This window comes from Phaenicophaeus curvirostris, chromosome 24, assembly GCF_032191515.1.
Source record: "Phaenicophaeus curvirostris isolate KB17595 chromosome 24, BPBGC_Pcur_1.0, whole genome shotgun sequence".
NCBI classification, from domain to species: Eukaryota; Metazoa; Chordata; class Aves; order Cuculiformes; family Cuculidae; genus Phaenicophaeus; species Phaenicophaeus curvirostris.
Genome location: NC_091415.1, coordinates 3,177,032 through 3,183,031, shown reverse-complemented (window position 1 = coordinate 3,183,031; position 6,000 = coordinate 3,177,032).

Sequence of the window (6,000 nt, the reverse complement as noted above, 5' to 3'; positions counted from 1 at the left end):
GTGCTGCTTGTCAGCTGAGAATGAGTGACACAAAGCACCTGATCCATCCAGAAGCTGGACACCCATCTCCTGGGCTGCAAGAAGGAGTCATCTCAGTCTTGTGGCCACTTTGGTTTGGGTCGAAAGCCACGTTCCCAGGTCCCATGCAGGTCAGCTAAGGGAGGAAAAGGCTGATGGTTGCGAGCAGGGATGGACGCAGAAGGGCAGGATGAAAGGGAGAAAGGAAATTAGTCAGTGGAAGAGCAGGACAAAGCGATGGTGCTGTGGGTCTGGCAGTTTTGGAGGGCTCAAGCCTTCCCAGACCCTCCTCGATGGCACACGGGCATCTTTCTTCCTCTCCAGCCCTGCTGAAGGCATCTTTTGACCTCAGCTACCCCTGCAGCTGGGTGTGAATGAGGAGGGCTGAGCTCACGCCTGCACCGTGGTGGCCCTGATGGATCGTATCAATCCTTTTCCTCCACCTCTCTGTCTGCTCGTGGTGTTTCCCACAGCTAATGACTGAAAGGAGACTTCTTTAGCCTGGGTGATGGTATCTGCAGCCAATTTCCAGCTTGGCAGAGCAGAATAATTTCAGTTGCGCTCCATAAAGAGCACAAAGGCTCCGCTCCCCAAAGGTTACGCTCCCGTGCAGGCAATTGCAGGCACTTGGCTCGTGTCTTCCTCTGCAAACCATGGGCTTAATGCATTTACCAATATGCGTACAAAGCCCTGCGGCTGCCAGACCACACAGCGCAGAGTCCTGGCAACAGCTACATGACTGTCCTGGCCGCAGGCTTGCATCCCTGCCCCTGGGTACGCGCTTTCTTATGAAGAAATCACAGCATCCCAGTCTGGCAGAGGTCAGTGCAGCTTCACCCTTTGTCCTTTCCCTCTTGGCTTCCCTCCCCAAAGCCAATCTGATGATTCTCCCTCTGTGCTCGGCACTGGTGAGACCGCTCCTCGAATCCTGTGTTCAGTTCTGGGCCCCTCACCACAAGAAGGATGTTGAGGCTCTGGAGCGAGTCCAGAGAAGAGCAACGAAGCTGGGGAAGAGGCTGGAGAACAAGTCTGAGGGACCTGGGGGTGTTTAGCCTGGAGAAGAGGAGGCTGAGGGGAGACCTCATTGCTCTCTCCAACTGCCTGAAAGGAGGTTGTGGAGAGGAGGGGGCTGGGCTCTTCTCCCAAGTGACAGGGGACAGGACGAGAGGGAATGGCCTCAAGCTCCACCACGGGAGGTTCAGGTTGAACATCAGAAAAAAAAATTCACAGAAAGGGTCATTGGTCCCTGGCAGAGGCTGCCCAGGGAGGGAGTTGAGTCCCCTTCCCTGGAGGGGTTTAAGGGATGGGTGGATGAGGTGCTGAGGGACATGGTTTAGTGATTGATGGGAATGGTTGGACTCGATGATCCGATGGGTCTTTTCCAATCTGGTGATTCTATGATTCAATGCTGTTTCTTTTGCTGCAAGCTCTGCTCTGGACTCAGACACACGCCTCCTTTATGTATGCGATGTGTCATGTGTGACCTGGGTTCGCCGCGAGCTGCCGGGGATGCTGCCGGCTGGCGAGCCCAGCCCAGCCCTTGACCTCCGTTAGCTAATTGCTCCTCGGGAGCCTTGGGATGTGACAGCCTTTGGGCCTCCCAGCATCGCTCCGGGGTGCTTTATCATTGCCTGTCATGTCCCACGTGGAGCAAACTAGGGCTGGCAGAGAAAAGAGGGAAGGAGGAAAACATATTGGTGCCACTGGAAATTAAGGGCAGGTTCACACGTCACAGCTGAGGAGCAGATCAGCCGTCTCAGCAGTCAGCAGGGAAATAAGTTGCTGGCGTCACCACTGATGTGAGACACATCCACGTCTTGCAGAAGAGATATATCTATGCCGTATTTGCAGCGCGAGCCATTCCAAATCGTTTATTATAGACCCTAGAGCAGCCTTTCAGTGATGAAAGGGGCTCCAGGAAAGCTGGGGAGGGGCTCTGCATCAGGGAGAGGATGAGGGGGAAGAGTTTGAAACTGGAAGAGGGGAGATTGGGATGAGATCTGTGATTAGTATCAGGCATTACAGGTTTAGGTTTCTCTGCGTTTGGGATTTGAGGTAACTCCACACCCTGCCCTCTGTCCTACAGCCAGATGTGTTGCAGGATAGAAAGCCTCGGTGGCCAAGAGGCTGGGTCTAGGTTTTGGGAAGCAGAACCCTTGGCATCCTCGTGGCTTGGGGGATCCCAACATTAAACTGCAGTGCCACATCCACTGTCTGCTCACTCACACGGGTGTCTGGGGATGGAGCTCAGCGCCAGGTAGGGACGGCTGGTGGAGATCTAGGTGAGGCATTTGGAGCCTGACCGTCACCAGTGCCATGTGTCAGGGCAGTGACTTGCACGGTACGTGGGTGGAAGGCTCCTGCCACCTTTCCAAAGGAGACAGGGACCTGTCTTTCCAAGTCTGGTGTGCCTGGGTGCCAAACAAGGGCTTGGCATCTGCACGATAAAGAGACAAGATCTGCTCTCAGCTTGGTGTGGATGTACCAGACAGCCCCAGGCAAGGTCCCCACACCCATGCAGTGGCTGTCACCCAAATACTCGGCTCTCCAAGCACACCCCACTGCGTGTCCCATGCTTTGACTGCTTTCCATTTAACCTCCACCCTTTCACCTAGTGCATCAGATCAGGTCACTCTCCCGGCCCCGCTGCTGGCTCTCCTTTCTTCAGTGATTTGCAGATGCCCTGAGCTTCCTCTCTTCCCATCATGACTCATTTCTTTCTCTGTGAGGCTTTAATTTTTAAAGAGGCACTCTTAGGCTCTGAGGTTTTAATACCTGCAGAGGCTCCCAGCAGGTGCCACTGAGGTTTTCCATTCTGTGTGGATGGGGATACGGGAGGTGGCTGGGGCTGGTGGCCTTGAGCAGCGCTCCAGTTGCTCCCAGGACCAAGCTGGGACAGATGCACAGCAGATGAAGACTAGGTTTGGAGCCGGGGTCCCACGCTGTCTGCAGGACTGTCCCTCTACTCAACCTGCAGAGGAAGGAGGCAGCGAGGATGGAGATGTCCCTGCCACTGCAAAGCGCCTGGGATGGCTGGGAAGCACTAGCGGAGAGCTGCGAAGAAAAAGAAAACGTTTTGTCCTCGAGAGGATTCCCCTGGTGCTGGCAAACACTGCAGTTTCTGCTCAGCCCCAGCCTCCCACGCTGGCTTCGGTCAGCTCCAGGGATGGAGCAGTTTGTGGAGGTGGGGGGAATGGCTCCAGCTGCACCAACAGCCTTGACCTCTCTCGCTCCTGCTCTGCTGATGCTCTCCTGGGGAGGAGAGAAAGCTGCCTCCAGACAAGCGTTTGCTCTCTGCCAGGGAGACGGAGGCTTTGCCGTCCCCATCCAGGGTGAGGGTTTGCTGGAGGGCTGGTTCCCTGCTCCCTTCCCACCAGGGTAAGGAGGGGCAGGAGATGAAGGAGAGGGGGTGAGCTACAGCGAGTCCGGCACCTGGGCCTGTTTGCTCCTGTTTGGATAGCGGAGCTGCTGTTTGGATAGCGATAGGAGGGTTTGCCAGCTGGTGTTTGCTCTGTGTGTTGGCTTTCTGAATGTCAGGCTGAGAGGTGTGGTGGTGTTATCTCGCTCTCCAGGCTGCAGCGGCAGCCACAGCCTCTCCTGCCCCAGGATCCTGCCCACCGGCAGCTGGGAGAGGAGTTTGCAGGGTACAACGTGTGACGCAACTGGTCACAAGTCATCCCAGTCCTCCAGCTTTGGGATGGAGGCAGGTTGTGCCTGAGCTCCTGGACCAGAACCCGCAGCAGGCAGCTTGTACGTGGGGCTGTTCATGCTGGGAGGTTCAGGCTGAACATTAGGGAAAAATATTTCATGGAAAGGGTCTTTGGGCACTGGAACAGGCTGCTCAGGGAGGGGGTTGAGTCCCCTTCCCTGGAGGGGTTTAAGGGACGGGTGGACAAGGTGCTGAGGGACATGGTTTAGTGATTGATGGGAATGGTTGGACTCGATAATCCGGTGGGTCTCTTCCATCCTGGTGATTCTATGATTGTATGATTCTGCCCAGAGCAGGATCCCGCATGCCAAGTAAATATTTGCTCTTTGTGATTCCTAAGGAATTGACAGTACCCATTCCAGACCCAGCACGCTGCCCGTGGTGCCCAGCCCAGGCGGGTTGTCACCCCCATCTCCCACTAACGCCCTTTGGAGCAACCCCTAAACTACCCACCCCCGCACCCCGGGACCCTCTGGAGCCGTTGTAGCTGTGGGTGTGGGCATGTGCTCCCCGAGAAAAGTTTCTCCTCCATTTATGTGATTAATTCCTCCCTCCCACCATGGACGCCCGCAATCGCATCTATATCCGTGGCTCCCCACTCCTCCTCAGCTGTAAAATATTTATAACCCCCTACATGAGGGCTCTTCTTCTTTCTCCTTGCCTTTTTTTTCTTCTTTTGTGACTTCCACCCAGGCTCCCCAGCTCTGCTGAGCCACGCCACACCAGGAACCGCTTCATTTTAATATAACTCAGTGAGCGGAGAAGCTGTGAGGAATAATTTAGATTTTGCTCAGGGAATGCAATGGTTTCTGTTCTTTTTTTTTTAATTGCAGTCATCTGCAGCTTCTTCGCAATGTATTATTGATGGCTGTTATTAAAATAAAATAGTCCTTTCTTCTAGCTCTCCTGCGGACGCAGTTGCCACTGTTTGTGGTTTTCTCTTTTCCATTTTGGGAAGAGGTCGCCTTTCCATCTTCTGCTTTTTCAGCCTGTTTTCATCCCCTCCCTCGGTCAGTTGTGACCAGCAGGGTGAGGGAGGGGATTCTGCCCTTCTACTCCACCCTGGTGAGACCCCACTTGGAGCCCTGTGTTCATTTCTGGAGTCCTCAGCATAGGGAGGACTTGGAGATGTTGGAGCGAGTCCAGAGGAGACTACGGAGATGATCCAAGGGCTGGAGAACCTCCCATATGAGGAGAGGCTGAGAGAGCTGGGGTTGTTCAGCCTGGAGAAGAGAAGGCTGTGGGGAGACCTTAGAGCAGCTTCCAGTGCTGAAAGGGGCTGCAGGAAAGCTGGGAATAGGCTCTGGATCAGGGAGGGCAGGGATAGGAATCCCTGGGTGACCCCATCCCTGCTGTGCCCTGGTACCATGGGGGCTCTGCAGCATCACCACACCGGGTACCGCAGCACCCGGGCTGGGGCCAACAGCATCTCCAGCCCTGGAGGAGAGGTTGCTGGCATCAACCTGGCTTTTTCCTCCCTGTCTCTGAAAGCAAAGCACCAAAGTAGGACTCGGGGAGCCCAGGCGCTCCTCCGCCTCCCCAGCTCTGGGACTGACAGCTTGCGAGTGCTGGGAGAGAGGCTCTCCCGCGCTGTCACTTCTCTCTCCTCTCTTTCAGCACTACCCACTGCGTTGTCACTCCCGGCAGCAAGGACTTTCCTCAGTCCCACTAAGGTCCTGGAGGTGTTACCGCGATGCAAACACTGAGTGCAAGGTTCCTCCTTGATGTGAGGAATGAAATGAGGTCAGAACTGGAGGGGAAAAATGTTCATTTTGAGATGGAGCGGAGCATCTAGCTAGTTCCCTCTGACTCTCTCCACAAGGGACCGAGGGTTCCCCCAGATCTCAAGGGGGGTAATTTGTGTTGCCCTCACCACAGGGTGACTTGGTGGGGTGCTCCATGGAGAAGGAAGGAGCTGCATGGTGCCAGCAGCCCTGGTGAGGCTTCATCAGGTCCTTGCAGCACGGCATCACCCCTCGGAATCATAGAATCATCAGGTTGGAAGAGAACCACAGGATCATCAAGTCCAACCATTCCTATCAAACACTAAACCATGTCCCTCAGCGCCTCGTCCACCCGTCCCTTAAACCCCTCCAGGGAAGGGGACTCAACCCCCTCCCTGGGCAGCCTCTGCCAGTGCCCAATGACCCTTTCTGTGAAAAATTTTTTCCTGATGTCCAGCCTGACCCTCTCCTGGCGGAGCTTGAGGCCATTCCCTCTTGTCCTGTCCCCTGTCCCTTGGGAGAAGAGCCCAGCTCCCTCCTCTCCACAAC